General features: G+C 40.4%; 1 protein-coding gene across 4 annotated transcripts in view; it reads right to left on the bottom strand.

Annotated features, from left to right (window-relative positions):
• The window catches only part of MACROD2 (mono-ADP ribosylhydrolase 2), a gene marked incomplete at its 3' end in the record, with an annotated part of 876,609 nt that overhangs the window by 778,360 nt on the left and 75,208 nt on the right, over positions 1 to 23,041 (bottom strand). The window lies entirely within an intron of this gene.

Raw genomic sequence — 23,041 nt, 5'->3', positions numbered from 1 at the left:
GACATGCATGAGACTGAAGCTGTTGACACGTGTAAAGAATTGAGCCCTGAAAGAAAGCACAATCAAATTCCTAACAAGGAATTTTTTAAAAATGTGCTAGGATCTACAAAGCAAAGGGGGGTAGATACAGTTTAGGGATAGATTTCTGGTTATTAAAACCAGTAGTCTGCTTATTCCAGAGCAAACAGTGATGGATGGTCACAGGCATTTGAGAGGCAAGGGCAGGAGGACAGAGACAACACGTAGAAACTGCTCGGAATAGAAAAAGGGTTGAAAATGCAGTTTCATGAGAAAAAAAGAGCAATGTAAGCAAGGTCTCAAAAACTTTAGACACTAAGGTAAGCAAACAGTTGGGGAATACAGCTATTGTAAGGCGTATACCCATACAGTATACAGGTGTATGTTCTATATACTGCCATCACAGTCGGGAATACTGCCCATTACTGTCACAGTTTTCCAGAAATTCCTTGATAAATCTGTAAGGTAACATGTTTCTTTCTGCCTTCCTACTGAACTATGAGCTATCTCGTGTTTAAACCCCAAGCCGCTCTTTGTTGCCATAATCATTTGTTTCTTCAACTGAAAACCAAAGTGCTTTGTACGCCCTTTGGCCAGTCTTGTATGTGCCTTGATCCAACGCTACATGTATCAAGCTTTTAAAAACAAAACAACAAAAAGAGAAAAAAAAATAATAAAATACCCACTTTTTCATACGTAACTTAACTATGACAAATACTGGTCTTATTGATGAATAAAGTTGGAAAAACTAGTTCAGAATTAATGCCACTTATCTGCAGTGCATTGATAGGAAACCCACACAGAAGCCACTACTGTTCCTGTCATGAACCTTCTTTGTTCACCTTGACAGTATCACACTTGCAGGGTTTCCTTATTATTAATTACTTGGAAAACAAGTTTTTATAGCTTTGAAGCATGTCAACAACGAAAGGGAGGGAGGGCATGGAGTTACAGCCCTTTGAGATATGATTATTTTTTCCAACAGAAAAATAGAAACAAAAATACTTAATATTTTGGACAATATCTCAGATAATAAGGAATGTATAACCAAATGCAATTCATTTTTAAGATAATTTTAGCGGTGCTTGGCCTCTTTCCCTAAGAGCGGTAAAGGATGGAACGTGACAATTAAAAAACATGGTGACAAACACCAAGACTGATGGTTTCAACAGTCAGCCTGCAAATCATTCTGCCAGGGCTCCAGACCCCAAACTTCTAGCTCTTTTAACCCTCATTTTCCAGATGTACCCAGGGGATCTCTTCTCCCAGCCCCCTGTGCCACTGTGCTGTTCCCTCAGCCTCACCTTCCAAAATCTGTCCTGCAGTTCCTGAGTGGTGGAGGAGTCCCCAGATGGAGGAGCAGCACCGGGCTCCCCTACTGACCTCACATATATCCCATCTTCTCCTTCACGTGGAGCGTTGATGGGACCCGCGGTGCCGAAAGCAACAGGAAGGGGGCACGTTATGCTGAACAACTATGTGCTCAGCTCAGTGTGACGCACTAAACAAGACTATTTTGCTCTATTTTCCCACCAGGTACAAATGCAGGGAAGGCCAAGACAAAGTACATGGTGCCTTGATTCTTGTGTAAAAAGCTTCCTGAGCAGAAAGTGAGAAAGGAAAACCAACACCAATGGGGAAGACGGACCCATTTTTTAATCTAAACAGCATATAAGGACCCCTTACATCAGAGATCCATCTAGTGGCTGGGTCACTCTTTGCCATCAGCTCCCTGATAACAAAATAGGTTTTGCTGGATTTTCAAGCTATTTACATGAAAACCTCTCTCCTACTTGACTCCAAATTTCTGTTGTGAGAAGGGTAAAATACCACGGAAGGAACCCTCTTCTGAGGTCATGGTACATACCATGCACTGCACACCTCGGGTGATGCTGCGCAAGGGTCATACGGGCTATAAATTTCTGCCAGTTGAGAAGATAACTGCATGTGAATCTTGAGTATGAGGACCTTCCCTGTGAAATTTCTGTCCTGTGAGACAAATCCAAAGCTACTTCAGCAGGCTGAAGTAAGAAAGAAGGTGAGAACCTGGCTGAGGACCAGGCAGCTTTGCAGGGAGAGCTGGTGTCCTCCTCCCACAATCCATGTCAATAGAAAATGGGTATATCCATGCATACAACATCTTCCCTAGGTTCTACAGAAACTTTTACGCAACATGCATGAGGTTAATTTTGCAAGTGAGAGATTGATTTCCAACTAAACTCTGTATTTTTTTATATTTATACAAATGTCTGTTCTGCTCCATGTCATGCCCGTCTCTTCAAGAGTCTTTAACTTATCGCAGCGCTGCAGTTACAGCACGCAATGCTCTCTAGCACCATCCATAAATCCGTTCTATTGGACACTTACATACGTAGGCAAATCGGATTATTACATTGAGCAGTTTAGTCAACACATTTATCAAAATAACACTAATCCACATCAAATTTATCTCAAAGAATTTTCTAATTCCATGTTATTTCAGTGTACTGCTCAATGCTTAATTGTGGAGCAAGGAATGGATTTTTTTTTCAGCGTTGCCTAAATCTATGTACAGAGGTAATTGAATCAGGAGCCTCCATATTAAAATACTATGCCAAGTATCTTTTACATTCTTTATTATTCTCCCTTCTTTTAAAATTTATATTGCTATCCTGAATTGCTCACCATTCTGTTTTAGCCTGAAAGCTGACCCCAAAAACACCTTGGTACTTTCAGAAACCATATTAATTTTGTCTCATCTTGGTACCTTCCAGAAGTAAATTTGCTTCATTTACAAGCTATTATTTCCTAGCTTTGTACAACAGCCTGAAATGCAACAACTATTGGGATTTTTTTGTTTGGTTGTTTTTTTCTTCTCCTGGCTTTAACGGCACCAATAGCAAAGTACTATGGTCGTGGAACACAGTTACCATTTCTTCTGCTAATGCACTCGCTAGCATGCAAGCTATATTGTGCCAATGCTGTACATACTGAATGTAGAGCAGCAAATGCAATAAAGCAAGAGCAAAAGTAATAAAGCCTTATTTGCTATTAAAATAATTTACTGATGCCATATGCACTAAGCACGTATATAGACTTCTCTGCTAATAAGACAGTGCTATTTTGTATATTCACCTGCAACTAAAGGTGAGTAACATGTTGAGATGTGAGCTGGGAGATGCCATCTCCATGGATTTATCCAAACCACTTCTGGTTTGGATAGTTTTGGGTGGAACCATGATTTGCACAGATACCCTCTGCTTTCAGAACACCTTAACCTTGCTTCCAAATCCATATATTGTTTCAGCATCACCGTGGGACTGATCTTTGTTTAATTAATTGTTTCTTCACTGACACCACCACAACAACAAGTTTTGAGCCACAAGCCCAGCACTTACCGCCGGTGAAGTTTTTCTTACAAAGCACAAAGTTATTCCATAACTGGGGAGTTTCTTCTTCCCAACTAGTCAGGAGTGGTTTAGCCAGAAAGGAAAAGCCCATTGACTGAATCTAGACATGAAAATTTTACACTTGAAAGCGTATGTTTTTTCTTTGCAAATGAATTTAATTTTGAGGGTGGTGAAGTAGGAGTCCTGCCCTTGTGATGAAATTAGAGGCTTTTCAAACATTCTGACGATACAAACATGACACAGGCATCAGATTTTGGACACCAGTGCTTTGAAAGATCTATTTAAAAAAAAATTGTGTGTTTGATTTAATTTTAATAGTTATTCCATCATATAATTTCCTGCTCCTCTGAAAAAAAATCTACATAAAAACACATGAAGTACAGTGTGTTTCGAACAGATGGAACCGATTTCTGAAGTGCCTGGTCGCCTTGTGCTCTTCCCTTTACACGAACAGCCCGTTTCTTCAAATTGGTACCAACAACAAATAGTCTTTGGCATTGGTGGATCAATGCTAGAACGCTGATTAAACGCACGCTGCATCGCAATTACGGATTCAGTCTTGGTGAACTGAGTCACCGTCCCTGGAGGGGTTTAAAAGATGTGTTGGTGAGGTTCTTAGGGACATGGGTTAGTGCCAGAGTGAGGTTATGGTTGGACTCAATGACCATGAGGGTCTCTTCCAAGCAAACTGATTACATGATTCTATGAACTGCAGAATGCGAAGCGCCTTGTGTTGTGGGGTCACTGCCTTGTGTTGTGGGGTTGCCACCTTGTGAATGACCGAGGCTGGGGCTGTTTGTGCCCTGGGAATCACTTGAAACTCTCTTTCCCACCCTTTCAAGCGATAAGAGTTTGATTCATGGGTGGTTTCGTGGTTGCAGAAATAGAGTGATTTCAAATTGGGTCCATCTTTTTGAAACATGGATCTCAGTGAAATGGTGACAGAGCATGTAGCACAAAACAAGTGTCACCTGAGTTTTACCAGCACTGGAGATGAAGCAAGATACTCATTTTAGGGTAGTCTTCAAATGATGGCTGGGGAACATTCCTGCCCTTGGGGGAAAGCAAAACACTTCAACAAAACGTGTGTTAAAAGAAATGAGTCTCCTTGGCGTTATCGGTGGTCTAAGGCAAAGGCGCAAAACAGACATTTTGGAAACCAAATGTCCATCCTGCACGGACATCGTGAATGTTCTACACCCGAAACCTGCAGGCCAGGGGTGCAGAAGCCTATCACCAAATTTCAACTGCTTTTCAGAGCCTCTCTGTGTCTTCTTAGGATGAAAACGTAGTGGAGTCACGGTATAAAACCCCTCCAGATTAACAACATGAGCCGAAAACGCTTTTTGAGATCTGAAGCTGGACCTTCTAAGCTTAGCGAGAGCACTCATCGATAAGTCATAAAAATAGAAGCGTCTTAATAGGGATAATTAAATAATCTGACTTGTTCAAGCTGGTTGACAGTATTCATATAGGCTGATACTCTGTCCTGAACAGCCCTCTTAAGTAATCAAAAAAGGGAGCGGATCATAGCCAAGCGCTCACAGGCCCTCCCATCCCCTTGCCGAGCTTAAGGAACGTCTATCTATAGACGCAGGCGTGGAAGGTTTAATTGTCCTAAATCAAGGGACTGCACGATGTTCCGTAATCATTAACTATGGGAACATCATTTACAAGAGCAAGGAATTATGCACGTATTATGCATAGTTTGACTTTTTTAAATTTATGCAAAATATTTTTAAAATATTTAATCAGAAATGCACATCTGATGTATGTAATACTGATTTCCTCCAGTGCTCTTAGTCTCTGATAAATGCCTACTAGGCAACTGAATTTCTACATGAAAACAGATGTTTTCTGGGGGTGTGGGGATTGGGTTGTTTAGTTAGGAGGGTATTTTTTTAATCTTTTTTTTTATTAATTAAGAGGCATAAATTATTTCCTTTTACCCAGGAATGCTGATGTTCTGATAAAGCAGAGATTTAAGAAGTGCTATTTTAACTCCAAAGGTACACTCACAACCTAAGCCTACATAAACCCTACACACTTTTGGACTGCGTGTACTATGTGCTCACCCCCTATGTAAACTACATCAATCACAAGGCAGTTATTTGCATTGTGCTCCTGTAATAGGAAATAAACTAGAAGTTCAGGCTATTTTCTACGCAGTTTGAACAATGATGCAAGAATGTGGACAACTACAGAATCTGGGTCTTTTTTTATCTATTTACCTATTTTCCATAATCTTCACAAGAAATGTTGAAGTCGCTTATTTTTGAAGCCTGACAATACTTTACTGCCCAGAAGGAACACGAGCTTATTAACCGATAGAAAGCCAGAGATGGGGAAAATGCTAACCCAGCAAGTAAACAGAATTTTAGGGCATTAGCTGATAATGCAGAACCTCTGTGCCTAATGTCTTTAAAGCAATTATTTTACTCTAAGAACTCCTTAATGGCATGTTACCTACTTCATCCACCTCAAACCTTTTCATTACTCCTTGATATGGAAATAGCACACAGCAGACTACAACAAAAATTAAGGAAAAAAAACCAAAACACAGTATACCCAGATCTCAGAAATTGTTTTGGTCGCAGAAATTCAGCACTTGAGCAGCCAAATGAAGTGAAAAGTCTGAGCCAGGAGAACACCGCTGGGGGAGCTAAACTGCTGATCTCATGCAATTTCCTCAGATAACGGAGAAAAGGCAGCGCTGGAACAGCGTGTAGGACACGAGCAGCTCAACCGCGGCTGCGTCCAACAGACCCCTCGGCTCCCCCAGCTCCGCATCTTGCTGCTTTCAACTACAGAACATTTTATCAGCACCCTGAAGGGTCAAAAAGGTTGAGCTCTAGCAGGACCGTAACTACCTCTAAGCTCTTCTTGCCATTCTTTTAATAAATCTCATTGAGAGAGTGAGACTGATTTGCATGTAAAAACCTCTTCATTGCTAATTGGACTTGTTGAAACACAGTGGAACGGTGCTAAACTCTCCTTAAAGAGTTGGCAATTAAATACAGGTAGGTACGTGACAAAATACTTATCCTGGAAATCTCCACTACTACCTGAGCTTAAAAATATGAGATGTTAAGGGGACAAGAAAAAAAAAAATCATATATTCCTAAGAAGCTGCTGTCAATGCTGCTAATTTCCTCTGTCTTATATTTACACAGATCAAGTCCAAATAAACAAGGTCAGTTGAAGAGAATTTTGGAGGAGAGATGCGACATCACAAAATAACACACTACTGAAAATCGCCTTATATTGAAAATAAGAATAGTTATTTGACTTATCATGGCTTATATTCATGTCAATACGTGCTCCATGTCAGTACTCCTTATTCATTTTCTGCTGGCCTGTGGCCCCAGCAGACAATGGGGCTGCACTGATTCATCCCAAACTCTGAAATTTATGACTATCCTATGCTTTAAAAACCAACCAACCACATATGGCACAGCTTTCAAGGATAGATGATCTGATAAAATGCTCAGTTTTACCTGTAAAATAAATTCACAGCATCACGTAACGTTAGAGATTGTAGGGACCTGGAAAATCATCCAGTCCAATCCCCCTGCCAGAGCAGGAACACATTTTAAAACAACATTTTAAAGGTTTGGGCTATTTGAATTCACACCTAATGCCAACTATCATGAGCACATTTTAACTAGAACCTCCACCCACCCGATATATTTCAATATGTATTCCGCATAGAAGTAGATGGAAGTTTGTAGAGCATCATTCATCAACATCTTTCCATTTTCCCTGTATTATCAACTGACTTTTTAAAAACATTTGTACCATTTTAGTCATTAAATATTAAAAGCACAAAAAGTGGTTTGTTAGTTTAGGTCTTAGGGTATTGGAGATGGGAGAGGGAAAGAAGGAGACAAGTTACACTTGGGTGCTAATTAGGGAATAAAGTGTGCCATAATATTCTGCAGGTAGATTCCTTGTTTTACTGACATAAAAAACAAAGAGAAAACAAAGAAAATAATAAAAAAAGAACACAACAAAACCCACAAAACACAATCACCACGACCAAAAAAACCCTTTCACAAACGCAGCTGTGTTGACAAAAGGACCTATGGAGCTGCTCATGCAAGAAATGCATCTTGTTCCCAAAGCAACTGCGTCCCGGTGGGAAGGGAGGGGACGGGACTCTCTTTCTTTGCTGTTGATGCGAAGGTGATATTCTACACCCCGTGAAGGAGCACCCTGCTGACACGGTAAGTATAGGCTCGATTTGTCGTAATGTCCACTTTAAACTCGATACTAGTGTTGCTGCAAAACTAGAGGGCAAGGAACTCAGCCTATAGTTCCAGAGATTTCCAAAAAAATAAACCCCCAAACAAATAAAAAAATAAGCAACCCTGCAAAATCCCCAAAAAGCACTTATCAAAGTGATTTCAGTGCAGTGATCCGGTACAAAGTCTAAGGATGTAAACCCTTTTAATCCTGCACTTTCAGCTCCTCCAGGCTCCAAAGGACGGGAGCCCCACGGCAGCTCTTGGGCCCTTCGCGACCTGAGAGCTCTTGGCTTTGGGTTCAAATGCCGCCAAAACCGCTCAGGAGGCGAACGGCATGAACGGCACCACGTTCTGCTCTGGGAGGTTTTCTTACAATGAGTTTAGCCCTGGGCAGCCTGCCATAATCAGCGCATTTTTGACAGGTATTTTCCACAGAATACCGAACGCTACTGAACGCGCTCGCTGCTGTTTGATTTAAAATAAAAAGTTACCTATTGTTCTCCTCCTGCTAATAAAAACTAACTTCATCCTTCAGTATAATCCCTACAAATCAATTAAAAAGCATTCAACGGTTGAAAGGATACCAGTGAAGTATTAACAAAAGCCTGGTTTGGATTATGCAATTCTGCTGCAGCAATTGGCCGATGCAAAGATTTTAGTGGCAAAAGGCTTTCAAGAGAAGCAAAATGCATCCAGCTCTTTAAAATCTTTCTTATTCTGCTTCACTCGCTAGTTATAGCAAGATATTAGGTCAAATCCACACAACATCGACTTCCTTCTGAGGTTTGAAAGTCAATCTGTGAGTGAAATGCGTGGTCTCTTGGAGTCATTCACATAAATCTCTGCGGTGCTGCCATAAACTGGTGCTTAAAGCCAATAAATGTCCAAGCAGAGAAGCAGCTCACACCTGCATATGCTCGGGTCCATCACCATCAACCGATGAACCCACCAAGGATGCGTTCGATGTGTTCGAATGCTGAAGCAGCATTCCCTAAAATAGGGAAATAATCACGCCAGGTTACAACAGGTACTGGAGACTTACTAAAGGGTTTGTTCATATCTCACAACCTGCTGAAATGCTGGGATGGTGGGAGGAAATATCTTTTCCCCCTACCCTGAAAAAGCTTCAGCAAGTGGTGTCACCTGTGCTAGGTCTGGTCAAAAAAATCACATCAAATTAAAACTATGTATATAGTTAGGATGAACTTTCATCTGATGAACAAGCCAGGGATCACGTTTTCTACTGCTTTTGCATTTGTATGGAGCTGCCTCTGACATCTCACCCTGGGGCTTGATCAGACAAGAAAGGAAAAGCAGCAAGTTGTGACGATCCCAGCAAGCACCCAGCCTTTCAAAATGTCACTGCTGATCTTCACATCATCCAGCCTGCTCAGTAATCAAGATAGAAAAACTATGCAAGTGCAAATTAGTGTCACTTATGTCCTGAAAACATGTAATAAAGAGGATATGGAATAAGTATACCCAAAAGCAACATCAAATTTATTCTTCATGATCAGATAAGGGATTAGTGAAGTTTCCTTCACCTCACACACAAAGAAAAAGCCAAATATGAAGATATCTCCATGACATTTACCGTCTGGCTGAGCTGGTTAGTGTGATATAAACAGGGAGGTGACCGATTGATACGTGGGCACTACAAAGTTGTCCAAGACCTTTATACTCTTATTCTCCTGGGGCTAACCCTGATTTGCCCATTTCTCTAATGGTAAAAGAACCACTCGTTGTTTAATACCTGCGGTACATGATTATACGCTGATGATGCAGGTTCCTCGAACACTGCAAAGCGCTGGGGGGGGTTGGTGTTAAATTGACAGTTTTGCAGGAGTAATCATTGTACCTGCCTAGAAAAAAAGAAATAAGACATGCCCTGTATGGTGAAGGGCAATGATGATAATTGCAGGTGTTTCACCTTAGAATAAAACTAGCAGGAAATTGAGAGAAAATAAAGTAGTGAGCAATTTCCGTATTCCAACTTGATTTTAAACCCTGGAAGTACTTACTTTCTGTGTCCAGGAAAATAAAAATCAAAAATAAGCTTTTTAAGGCCTTCTTGTAATATTGTTTCTTCACTAATGCTTTTTAAAAGCTTGAAAGGGACCTTACAACTTGACAGTAATTCAACTGTAGCAGCACTAGAAGGAATAAGCACAATATGCCAGAGGAATGTAAAATATACTAACCAGCTATGGAAACAGCTATATAATACTGAAATTCATGCAAGTACATATCAGATTGTCTGTTTAACATCTGTTTAAATTTGTGGTATTTACTTTTCCATTCAAGAATGCTCTTGAGCTGACACTTGGCCTGAACTCTCAAAAGCACATATTATGCACAGCCATAGTGCCAATGAGAAAATTAGGGCATTAAATCCACCTATTAGGGCATTAAATCCATCTATTCTTCATTTTCTTAGAAAGTATAACATCTAACAATAATTTATTTTCCCCTTTAAATTAAATTGCATCATTGTCCTTTAAAATAAAGACACAAACATATGGTCAGATATTTTCTGTGTACAGCATCATCATTCTTATGGTAAAATTAATAGCCCTTCCAAATAATTTTTTGCTAAGTAGCCAAAATGCAAAAGTAAAGACTGAGCAAATTACAATACTGATACTAATTAAGCTACTTCCAAATGTGTCCAGCTTCCCCTTTGTTTGCAACATTACAGGGCAATTTGATAAAGCAAAATTGCAGATGTTCAAGCCTTTGTCTACTAAGATAACTGTGGCTGAAAAAGACATGGTAAGCGACTGCCTCGGCTCTACCAGGAGTAACTGTGCTGGAGCAGCTACTCAATGTGTTTTCTTATACCTGCCATCCATATGGAGACCAGGACACGTTACACCCAGGCAAACAAACTTGGTCTAAGCCTGGCCTGCCAGGTTTATATCTCTATCAGCACTAATCCTGCTGCCTTTTGAGGTGATGAGAAAAGTCGCGTTGCTCTGTGGGCACAGCCGAGCGCTTCCACAGGTTCACAAGGCAAATAAGAACTTCCAACTTTTACTTGCAAGTTGTCCTGTAAAATTCTCTTCTTATGGGTGCACCCATCTCACAGCAATTTGGGGTTTTAAATTTCCCTAAAGCAGGTGCTTTGGAAGGCACACACCGCAAGGTTTGGTCTTTGGGACTGCATTTTAAACGACAAAAGCTTAAAGACTCTGATTAATCAAAGCTGCTTTTATTTTTCCTCCTATCAGAAGGTCAAATGTTTCATACAACTACTGTTGGAAAGAACAAATCCAGGCAATATTTTGTATTCCCCGCTCCTACTCTAAGAAATGGGTGTGACATTTATAACCACAGTATAAAAGCTCATTAATACTATATGCTGACCTATATAAAAAAGGGTTATTGGCTTAACACAACAGGAAACACTCTGACAGAAAACAGGCAAGGAAAGGAGAGGACAGCTCAAGATAAGCCATCTCTCCACAAACACTGGCTCAAAGGATAAGATCATTAAATGACAGTATTAAAAGTGGCCAACATTTCTCACCTCCTCTCTGCTCATTTAAAAACTGGTTTAAAACTGCAGAATAAAAGCCCAGCAAACACCCCAGGACATCTTAAAAGGTACGTTCTCTCTCAAAGGACCCATAGCAGGCAGGGAGTGGGAGAAAGGCTTGTTTTAGTGGAGCTAATCTGGCAGACTGGCACCTACTCGGAGGTGTTGGGAGACGTCTGGCGCGTCCAAGCAACCACCAAGAGCAGCAGTAAATCTTTAAGGAAGACAGGGCTGCCTATGCATTATGTTCACTTTTTAAATACTTCCCTAGAAGCTTTGTTCTTCCCTCTCAAATAAATCATTTAAAGCAAGGTCTCCAGTCAATGCGCTCTGAAGAGAGTCGCTTCCAATGCTTGACCTTGGGCTTTGTCAAGAGTAGTTAATGCTCAAGGCACCATATTTATACCCGATTTCGCATCCTAAAACCATCCCTTACCTTAAATAACTCTGTGTCTTTTTTTTTTCTCTTTCATATACATATAGAGAACAGTTCTACCTCCTCTCAGGTTTCTGTAGGCTGAAGAAGCCAAGCTCTTCCAGGCTACTCATAAAAAGGCTGGCAAATCCTCCCCCCATCATCCTAATTACCCTTCCTTGACCTGTGGCAATTTAAACTCATCTTCCTAAATACAAGCAGGACACCTTCATTCTTTGCTGCTCCCAAATGATGAGGCTGAGCTCAGAGAAGAAATTAATATCATCCATCCTTAAGCACATGACATTCTCCTGAAACCAATTAACAGCAGAGGAAAACGGTTCTTCTCACATAATAATCCAGTCCTCCCCCGCCCGGCCAACATCTCGCCGCCTTCCAGTCGGCAAATTTATTTACCATGCTTCTAATTCTTCTGTAAAGGCTGCTAATGAAAATATTAAATAAGGCATGATTTGATCCTTGAGGAGCTCCAGGAGTAACTTTGTATGTTCAGCAGAATGAAAAAACCCAAATTTGCAGTGCTACAAGGTTATCGAGAACGACAGTGTGAAAGACTTCAGTCTTTAAAGGTATTTTTAACCACCTTAAAACCCCTGCTTGCAGGATACAGGATTACCATGAGGCAATCAAATTATGCTCAATTATCTCAAGTATTTTGAGCATTCGTGCCAGCCACCCACCCTGAAGAAAAACAGAAACTGAAATAAGACTGTTGGACACACACAGATGCAGCAAGACCAGCGACTACTTCTACTCAAGCTAAACAAAAAGGTCATCGTCATCTCCTGCTTCTCCCATGAGGCCCCTATCATCCACACGAAGATGCTTTTTTAGCACCACAAAACAGCTCACAAAGCACAGATCCCCCATGATATCGCTATTAACTCATTTCCTATATCGAAATCTCTTATACAGGGAGCAGCATTTTAATTAATTCTTTAAATAGATACTCCTCCAATAGGTTAAACCTTAATTAAAATTAAAAGTGCCTGATAGCATCTTCTTATCTGGCTACAGATGCATTTTTTAAAAATTTGTGGTGATGATACAGCAACCACATTAAAAGGGATACATATTTAATTCTATACTTTTTCAGTTCAGCAAAATATGAAGAAAATTAATTCAATCTGCATTTGCACTCCCAGAATCTGTCTCAAACTGTTTTTCCAGTAACTATTTTGCTTTGTCTCAAACAGAAATGTTACAGAACTCTTTTGGACTTTGCCCTGGGCACGCTGTCTCGCCACCAGAGATTTGCTGATGCCTAATCTCGTATTTCATTCGTTATTGCTTAATTAGAACCCTATTTGAAAGACGGCAAATAAAAATGGACTGTTTCATTATCGTGAGACATGAAAGAGGCAAGAAGTTCTTTGTAACCCAAGCTGCTCCTCAGCAAGATTTTATCGTGTTTATCGTGTAGGCATCATCCCTGACTTTATCTTCTATTAAATATTTCAGCTCCTCATCTCCTGATGCAGCTCGTTACTCAGCACATCTGGCTCCACTCCCACCTTCATCTTCTCACAGCCTCCCTGGCATCGGCAACACCGTGATCCCGCTGTTGGGAGACGAGTTCATGTGGTCCATGAACACCAAAACCAGACGCTTCGCAGACCCCCCCACGCTCTATCTGACATGCTACCCAAATGACTGGTACAGCAACCACAGGAAAAGCTCCCGCAATTTCTTTTAATGCTGTAGAATATGCACAGAAGTCCTTTTTAAACCCACCAGAGTTTCTAAAGCAAGCAGGGCTTCTCCAGGACTAGCACTGCCCTTAAATACTGAACAACAAAAACGTTTTATCTTGATTTCATTAACTGCAGCCTCTTCTCTTCACAGCCACCTGATTAACAAAACCAATACACTTAAAAAGCAAGCACAGAATAACCAAGCTTACCTATTACATGAACAACTAAACACTGAATCATTTCAGTCCCACCCCACCATCCTTCTTCAGGAACCTTTTATGCACGAACACCAAACAACATTTTGTTTTCAGGCTTGGGCATCTGAATATAATTTCGGCTTCCCAATAAATAACAAAATGTGCTCAAAACCAGCAATTTACTTGAGAAGCATTCACAAATTTCAGTGGTGTCTGAAACTACTGTCTGAAAGGCTTATTCATGAATTGTAAATGTGGTACTGCTCTATATTATGCAAACAGGCAAATTCTAGCATTGTCGCAGAAGCGATGAGCTTGTTATCCTGTCAGTCCTGCAAGCGAACAGACACCTTCCTAGCGCCTGATTTTCGAAAGTGCTCATGTGTTCCCTTAACTGTACTGGTTTTGCTACTAATGAAGGATTTCCCCCTGAAATAAATGAAATTCACCCAACAACAAGCACTTCCAAAAAGCCGACTATTCATCTGTGATTCAGTATGCAAACAGTATTGTCATACTTAATAAAAATCCTCATAAAGAGCATTTCTATTTACAAACGCAAAACTTCCAATGAAATTGAGCAACAGAAAAGTAAGATACTAGACATCAAGTTCTTCATAAGAAAACAAACAAACAAACATAAACCAAAACCAAACACAAACAAACAAGCCACAGTGCATTTTCAAAACGCAATAAACAGGCTGTTTCAGGTGTGCAACAAATTAGCTTTGGCGAGATAAATTATATAGCTAAGCAGTTTGTTTGCGAAAAACAGAAGGCACTACGTGTGACTGCCTTAAATTCAGATCACATCCATCCCAACAGCCAGCCTTTATGGAAAAATTATGCATATGGTGCGTGTGGGTGGACTGAGACGACGCAGAGATGAGCTTTGCCTGGTTGCCTCCCCACAGCGCAGGCCAGGGGGGGTCATAGGAGGCTGGGTGCTCGTCATACACATCAGCACATAAATCAGGGTGTTGGTATTAGCAGCTCAAGTCGCACGGATCCCATTAAACCCTACTGAGTTACCTCATCCCTGCGCTGTTCAAGGAGGCGCAGTCCTAATTGCTCTGCGGCTATCGCACGGAGTCCCCTGGCCTGGCTGGGGAAGCAAAGTATAAATAAATCCACCAAGGGTTTTCAAGCAAACAGGATCTGAAAGCAGGAACACATCTGAGCCTGCAGTCCATCCTATTTCATTCCGGAGCAGTTAGCGTTACGTTTGGTTATATTCAATCCTCTTTTTTTTCTTCATTTAAATTGATTACGTTTTGCAAAATACTCAGTTTCTATATATTTCTTCTTTAATCTCCCCCGCTGCATTATAAACCTTCTTCATAACTTGCATTATAAAGCAGCTTCCAACTCTTGTTCGCAACAGAGGTTTCAGATGTACCTTCTCTGTTGAATCAAAATAGGAAAGAACTAAGCTCTAGTGTCTCGGGATCCTAAAACATGGACGGTATTTGCATGTTACAGCTGAAAACAACAAATTGATGAAGCATCAAATGGCATTTCTGTCAGTAGACAAGCGGGAGCAGAAATAAGACTCGGACACAGAGCAAGGAACCGGTATGGACCTTGATAAGCCGCTTCTGTTTCCCCTCGTTTTTCACAGCTATAAATTTCCATCTATATAACTCGTTTTGGGGTTTAAAAGCGGCTAATAGGGTTTGCACGGCTGGCAGGCTCCTGCACGTCATGCATGTACAAAGCAGCCACCTCCATCATTAGTATCACGGCGACAGAGGTATAACACCTTCAGAAACAATGCGGGAAAAACATGTTTGCGTGTATTTTGTTTGCTGAAGCACCAATAAGTGCAGAGCTCTGGCCTGCAATCCAAAAGACACCAAGGGGTCGCTCCCTCCTAAAATGCATCAATATTGCTCAAGTGAAAAGTTTGCTGCTGATGGGCTTTATGTGCATCTAAGTGAGCCAAGCGAGCTCAGGACAATCTAGCAATTCCACCATTTACCATGTTACAGCAAACTATGGCTTTTTGCTTGTTCCTAATCGTATTCTCACACTGCACAACAGACTTATCTATTCCCAGCACCCTATATTGACAGTGCTGTTACGATATTTAGCAATGTATTTACAAACCTTTAAAAAAAATACAGAAAAGGAATAGCAAACGCAAAGAGGATACTGTCTGTGCTTCACAAACACTTGAGCTGAGTGTATTTACACACCAGCATAAATCAAACAGACGCAATCCAATTTAAATACGAGTCCTGCAAGGCTGTTTCATTAGTGCGTTCTTTATGCTTTTGTCATCTTTTGACTAATTTCATTACATAATGCTGAGAGATTTACTATATTACATTACAGCTCAGCTAATCATAACAGAATTTAAGAAGTTAATTTTGTTTCTCTGTTTTTGAAGCTTGAGACTATATTACATCCTGCTGGTTTCCCATCAGTGCATCACTCTCAAATTCCTCTTTTGTTCCCTCTTCCCATTTTCTGTTACGAAATACATCTATTTTTTGAAAAGGCATGCCTACGAATGCTTCCATTCTTGTGTACGCTGCCTCTCAAAAAAATATATCATGTGGTTTTAAATTTTTTAGCTGCTTCTCTCTTTTACCCCGGCCTATTTTTTCAGGGTCTCTGGTCAAGCAGTAATAGCTGACAGAAAAAAAGATACAGGGCCACCGCCTTCATATTTCCTTTACTTGAACCAGCACAAATAATTCCACTTCAATTGGCGAGATACATTTATGGCCCATTTTGGAAGATGGGAAGACAATTCTGGTGAGCTATTACTAGCGGTTTGTCTTATTTTTTTATCGTCGTCTTAAACAGCTGTTGCTGAGCAGTCGGAGGCAGGACCATGCTCTGCCCCTTGGGGATGAATCGCCACGTTCCCATCGCAAAGACAGGAGCAGCATGAGGAATACACCTGCTGTTGAACCATTACCTACACGCTTCTCTCCATTTCACCATTTAACTGTTATTGGTTTTTGGTTTGGGGGGGGGTTAAAGTGTTTTGTTTTTTAGTTTTATTCATGAGTGTTTCATTTCTTTTCTCCTCTGCAGCAATAGACTAAAGGGCCCAGAAAATTGTCCAAAGCAAAGACTCCCATGCCCATATCACCAGCGTCTTGCTTAGAAATTCAAGTTGTGTGTCCTATATATTAATGTAAAAATAGGGGTTTGGCCCAGAACAGACCATAATGTGTGGAAGAAGAGAATAAAACAGAGCGATAGGAAGACAACCATCATCTGATGTGTTGCATGTTCAGCTTGATGCACGAAAAAAAAAGAACATTAAGGAAAAAACTAAAAGCCAAGTTACTGATAAAAACACGCTCCGCTATGCACAGCAGATGATACACTTTGTATTAAGGATTTTCTAGCCTTTTTGTTTTCAACTCATTTAAAATGGACTGCTTGGGGGGCTGGTGGTTCCCGCCTAATTACTTCCAGATTGTGTCAGATTTTCCCACATAGAGAAACAAGTGGCTGAATTCTGGTCAGATCAAGGCATTTCCACCAGCTGCTTCACAACCCCTTAGAGAAACTCATCTGGATACAATCATGACTTTACTGCAAAGTTGTCGTTGTTGTTATTTTTTTAAACACTGGACCACAGAAGTCATGTTCCTCACTCAATTCCCATTGAAGTCAGTAGGGTGGTTTCCACAGACTTTGATAGCTTTTGGATTGAAGTCCCATAAAAAGACGACAAATAAGAACTCTTTGTCTACCAGGGAAAGAGGTTCATCTCTTATCCCTAAAAGCCGCACACCAAAGAGCTCTGAAGTTGCACACGGTTACTGTACACTATAGGACTATAAGTCCAATATATGGCCATATCCACGGGTATGTTTATAAAAGTTTCATCAGCACAGTTTTCTGGATGGCATATTATAACATTACAGTCAGAGTTTAAAATGAAAAATATTTATATAAAACACATCTCCAAGACTAAGGACTTGGATTCCAAAAGACCAAGCTCTTCTCAGTGACGTAGCAAACTGTCCATTCAAAGAGATTAGATTCCAACTCAGGGAATAAAAACAAATGAAGCTAAAACAAACAAAAAGAAAACCACCACCACCACCACACACTAATTCACTAATTCCGTTCATGGATTTTCTTTTCATTTCCCTGCAGCTAAGATACAGCAAACTCTTATCTGAGTAGGCTTTACGTTCACACCTTCAATTTGTCACAAAGTAGAAGAAGAAATATTCATATATATTAATATCCAGTCAATGTAGTTAAAGAAACATTTGAAGCGTCTTCTGTTTGTTTATATAGCCATGATTATAGAAAAGCAGCTGCCTTCATGAACCATATAAAACATATTGGAGCAAGAGGCTGAAGATGAGACTTTGTTCTGCCTACTAAGAAGTTTCTCTGCCCCTCTATTTCCTCCTCGTCACATACCCAGTCCCTGAAATAAACTCACATTTAACCTCCTGAAGATACTCGTAACAAAACAGGTAACACTATATTCTACCTTTTGTTAGAACTGTGTTTGCAGCATAGATTTTATTATGTTAAAAATGACAGAGTAGGCTCAAATATTCTTATTAAAGCAGTTTTTCTTAAAAGTTTAAAAAAAAAAAAAAGTGGGAGAAGATTGACTTTACAGCCTTTTAATAGAACTAGAATCCTGCCTGCTTTTTTTGTTAGAGATGGACCAATTCTCAGTGTATTACCACGCTGAAATAGAAACTGCCGGCATTCTCCTCTGGCATTTCAGTCTGAATGTGACAACTGATGCTTTGCAAAAGACTAGCTGAAAAAAGTAAATAAAAGAAGGTAAAAAGAAAAATATCTCAGGGAAATACGTCAAGAGTGTAATGAACTCCACACCTGATATTAAGTGCATATTAGTAAAGGCACCATATATAAAAAATTACATAGGAATTTGTAAAACCTGTCCTACTTACGTAGTTTCAAGTTTCTGAAATTCTCTCATTATTTAATTTGCTATTTCATGTTATAGAATTATGGATTAGGGCAAACTAAAATTGCAACACTGAATAACCCTATCCATAATCGTTCCTTTTTGTGTGGCTTGTTCAGATCACACAGTCAGCAGCAGTAACTGAAAATTAACAAACTATGGGAAAACAGATGATGGTTTAATTCCTTGGCCACAATTAACATCCTCTTTTTCACTTTAAAACCTTGGAGATTGGTAGCTACAAACCTCTCCTCTCTACCTGTCCTCCCAACTTTGTGAGAAAGAACAAAGTACTGTTTGCAAACTGTAGAATTGAGCTGGAGTCTGGAAATGGGTGTGTAGCAGCAGAAGAAAGACGAGTTGGACTTGCATAGGCTGGGAGAGCGGGGAAGGAAAAGATAAGGTTTATTTATAATTTCATATAAGCTGCTGTAAGATGAACCTAAAGCAAAGCTCCACTCTCCACCACCAGCAACTTTTCAACCATCTTCAAGGGCCGTTTATTGAATAATGCACTGTGCCCTTGTGGCCAGGAAGGCCAATGGCATCCTGGGGTGTATTAGAAGGTCAGTAGGTCAGAGAGGTTCTCCTTCCCCTCTACTCTGCCCTGGTGAGACCACATCTGGAATATTGTGTCCAGTTCTGGGCCCCTCAGTTCCAGAAGGACAGGGAACTGCTGGAGAGAGTCCAGCGCAGGGCAACAAAGATGATGAAGGGAGTGGAGCATCTCCCTTGTGAGGAAAGGCTGAGGGAGCTGGGGCTCTGGAGCTTGGAGAAGAGACTGAGGGGTGATGGCATTAATGTTTACAGATATCTAAAGGGTGAGTGTCACGAGGATGGAGCCAGGCTCTTCTCGGTGACAACCAATGGTAGGACAAGGGGTAATGGGTACAAACTGGAACACAAGAGGTTCCACTTAAATTTGAGAAGAAACTTCTTCTCAGTGAGGGTAACAGAGCCTGGACCAGGCTGCCCAGGGGGGTTGTGGAGTCTCCATTCACGACCTGCCTGGACACCTTCCTGTGTAACCTCATCTGGGTGTTCCTGCTCCGGCAGGGGGATTGGACTGGATGAGCTTTCGAGGTCCCTTCCAATCCCCGACATTCTGTGATTCTGTCATAAGCCTTAATTTGGGGAACCCAAGTCTATTGCTTATCATATCATATTCTGGAAATACTTGTACAGAGATTAGAATGCATTAAAGTGGGTTATTTTCTGATAGTTGGTAAGACTAATTATGTACTTAGAGCATTAAGTAATTTACTACATTTATTTCCTAATATGTTTCAGTAGTTGTTTTTATTTTCAGTGAGCAAAAGGCAGCATCACAGGAGTATAATAACGCTGTGTGTGCAAATACCACAGGCAAATTTGTCAGAAAGCAAATGTTTTAAAATGTAACGAGTGAAAAAAGTGTCATTAAAATGACAGATTTTAAGAAGTGGAAATGAGAAAAATGCAAAATTGTTCAATAACCAACCAAGGAAAGCATCAGTGCAAAGAAAGCCTTAATGCATACAGCCACGATAAGTTTTTATTTGCTTGTTTCTCTGCTGCTGGCATTCTAATTATGCTGTTGATGATCAATATTAGATCATTTTTTCACCTGAAAAACCACAAGAAACTGCAGAAGATTAAACCAAGTTCCACTGTAACAAAGCAAAGTTTATCTTTGATTCCACGAAAAGAGTCGAAGTGATTTGTCCAAAGCGGCACGAGTTGGAAGCAGAGCTGCTGGTTGTAATCCCAGGATTCAAGTCTGTAGTTTTCTCCCAAGCGCCGATCGGAGCATCGCTAAAGCTTCAGTTGAACGAGAATAAACTCATCCCAAATGAAATGCATTCACAATACCACGAAATACCATCCCTTTCCTACCCAAACCTGCACCCAACAGCTCTCGCTGCACACACATTTTGTTAAGACTCGGTCAGTTTTAGTTTTTAGTGGTTATCCGTAACAGACCAAATTCTGCTTGTGTTTTTCTCTGGATAAGCAGCTCCAGTCATTGGGATTACCAATGGTAGAACTTGCCCCAGTTTTCTCAACTGGCCAGATTGAAAATCTGCCCAATTAACCTTCTTTAGGAAAAAAAAGCCTACTAATCCACTGAAAATTATAGCGCTGTTCCACGTAGCACCAAAAGCCCCACAGCCAACGACTGCAAAGGTCCTTTAGAGAATAGTCCTGGGGGGGGGGGTGTTTTTTGCTGTTCGCTCTTGGTGAGTGTAGGGAGGGCTCTTTACTCATCGGGATGCTTTCTTTTGCTTGTTCTGGTTTGTTCTTTTGTTTGGTTTTGGTATTTGTTTCATGTTCATTCTTTTGTTGTTTGTTTTGTTTTCTTATAAGAATAGTTGGTGTATTAATAGCTGTGTACCTTCAAGATTAAAAAAAAACCGCTGGGAAAATTCATACTAACAGGCAAAACTTACTATAAAAGAATGTAACTTAGTGTTAAGCATCTGCTAAGTTTACTGGAATGTGAGCTTTGCAACACACAAATAAATATTGAGAATAGCCAGGGCAAAACCACAATTACTACCATCTCAAATGAGTCCCTTCCCTGCACAGGATGGGGTCCAGTGTCCAAACATCCTTACTGATACATCTCAGGTATGGAAAACCTTTGTTTTCTGTCAGCGAGCAGAAGCTCCGTAACAATTACCCTCCGTTCCCTGTAGCATCTACATTATCCAAATACTCTGATGTCAGGGGGCTGTTTTCCACAAAATTCACAAAGGGTGCTCAGTTTTTGCTTGTTAAAAGGCGGCACACTGGTAAATTAATAAGAAAATCTTAAAATAGAAAATACAAGAAACCCTGCATATTCTTGAAGAAGATGGATTGAGCCCCACAAAACCAACTAGAAGAGACCGTCAAGGAGATAATAAAAGCCGGCAAAAGCTTCTTCTCGACTTCAGCTGTCCCTTGGTGACGTGAGAGAGTTTTCATCTTTTCTCAAGACAGTACCAGTTACGCTTCGCTGCTTTTGAGTGCCAGCCTTATTAAAATCTACACTGTTACCAGCTCCTATAGCCGGCGCAAAATTAATATTCAAACTTCGACTGGGAAGATTGTCACAGTTGCTCCACCGAAGTTTGCATACAAGGAAAACAAGTGTTACAGAACAGGGAAATTACATTAACTGTGTTCTCAAATTGCCGCTCTGAGCATCGCATACTAATGCATTAATATTTGTTTTTAAATAAACATCTGTTACTGGAAGACTAGAAGAGAACATAAAAGCAGATGCCGCCCAAAGCAACACCATAATTTTGGAAAAGGAAAGCTGCGTGTCACCGGCATCGGTCCATGTACCGTAAGGTGACAGGGACATTAAAACCGAGCCTAGTGAGGGCAAGACCAAAGGAAAGACCTTTCACAAGTGACTGGAAAGAAACAAATCTTAGGAATTGTTTCAGAGCCAAACTTGTGGGTAAGTATTTAACATACAGATGGAAGCCAACAGTCAGTTCCAGAGCAGCCAGCAGACCCTGAGAATACAGGGAAAAACGACAGATTTTCCTTTTTACCACCAACCAAAAGATGTTTGGCCACCTGAAGCCGGGCAGCAGCTGATACTGGAATTTAAGATGGATGAGTTAATCGATATTTTAGGGGACTCCTGTTCTCCCTCCTCCATAGTCTCCTTGGGCTTACAGTATCTCTAGCCCAGTAGCAAAAGTAACAAATGTGCACAGAGGGTACACGACTGGAAGCCGATAAAAAGCTGCAAACTGGTGGCAAATCTGACCTCACTGAACAGCTTCACAGGAATTTAAAAAGGTAAATATTATTGCTTCAAGGAGTAGGATTCTTCTAGATACCCCATATAAACTCCAGGATAGAGAACCACGCTGGGACGCAGCCAGAACACAGAGAGTGATGCGCACCTGTAACATCAGTGACAGAATTACTCATGGGGAATAGCTACATACAAAATATAAACCATCTTCTTTATTTTTTAATAGCGTGCTGAATGCTCCCAAGTCCTCTGAGTAGAAAACACTTCAAGATCATCATACTTCACTCCTCCTAATGTTTCCCTTAACTGCATTATTACTTTTTGTGCCGAAGCACATCCCAGTACCTCTTCCATACCTTCCATTCATCAAGAAACTTATAGCCAATATAAGGAGGTAACAGCAATCTCATTTCCACGAGAAGATTCTATTCTGTGCTGTATTTATTTTAGAAGCCTCATTTTAAAGTAAGTAAAATGACACAAGCAATGAAACAGTTTACAGAGAGCAGTACTATACTCTTGAATACCATATTTCCTACCTCCAGGACAGCACTGTAATTCAGCCATGGTCCAAGTAAAAATGACCTGATTCAGTTCTACTCTAACACCAAGTCTCAAAACACCTTTTTTTAAAATAAGTCATTTATGACTAAGTGGAACAACAGACTGTGAATTGAATGATTCACATATACCTATGTGTATTATTCAAAACAGTAATATTAATTTAAAACAGTAATACTTTAGCTAAAAATAGGTTAAAAATTATATTCCAGAATGCAAAGCTAAATACTGAAATTTGTTCAATTTCCCCTTTTGGGAGAAATACAATTCAGATACTCTTGTGATTTTA

This window comes from Streptopelia decaocto (assembly GCF_964273445.1).
Source record: "Streptopelia decaocto genome assembly, chromosome: 3".
NCBI lineage: Eukaryota > Metazoa > Chordata > Aves > Columbiformes > Columbidae > Streptopelia > Streptopelia decaocto.
This window is presented reverse-complemented; position numbering and strand designations above follow the sequence as displayed.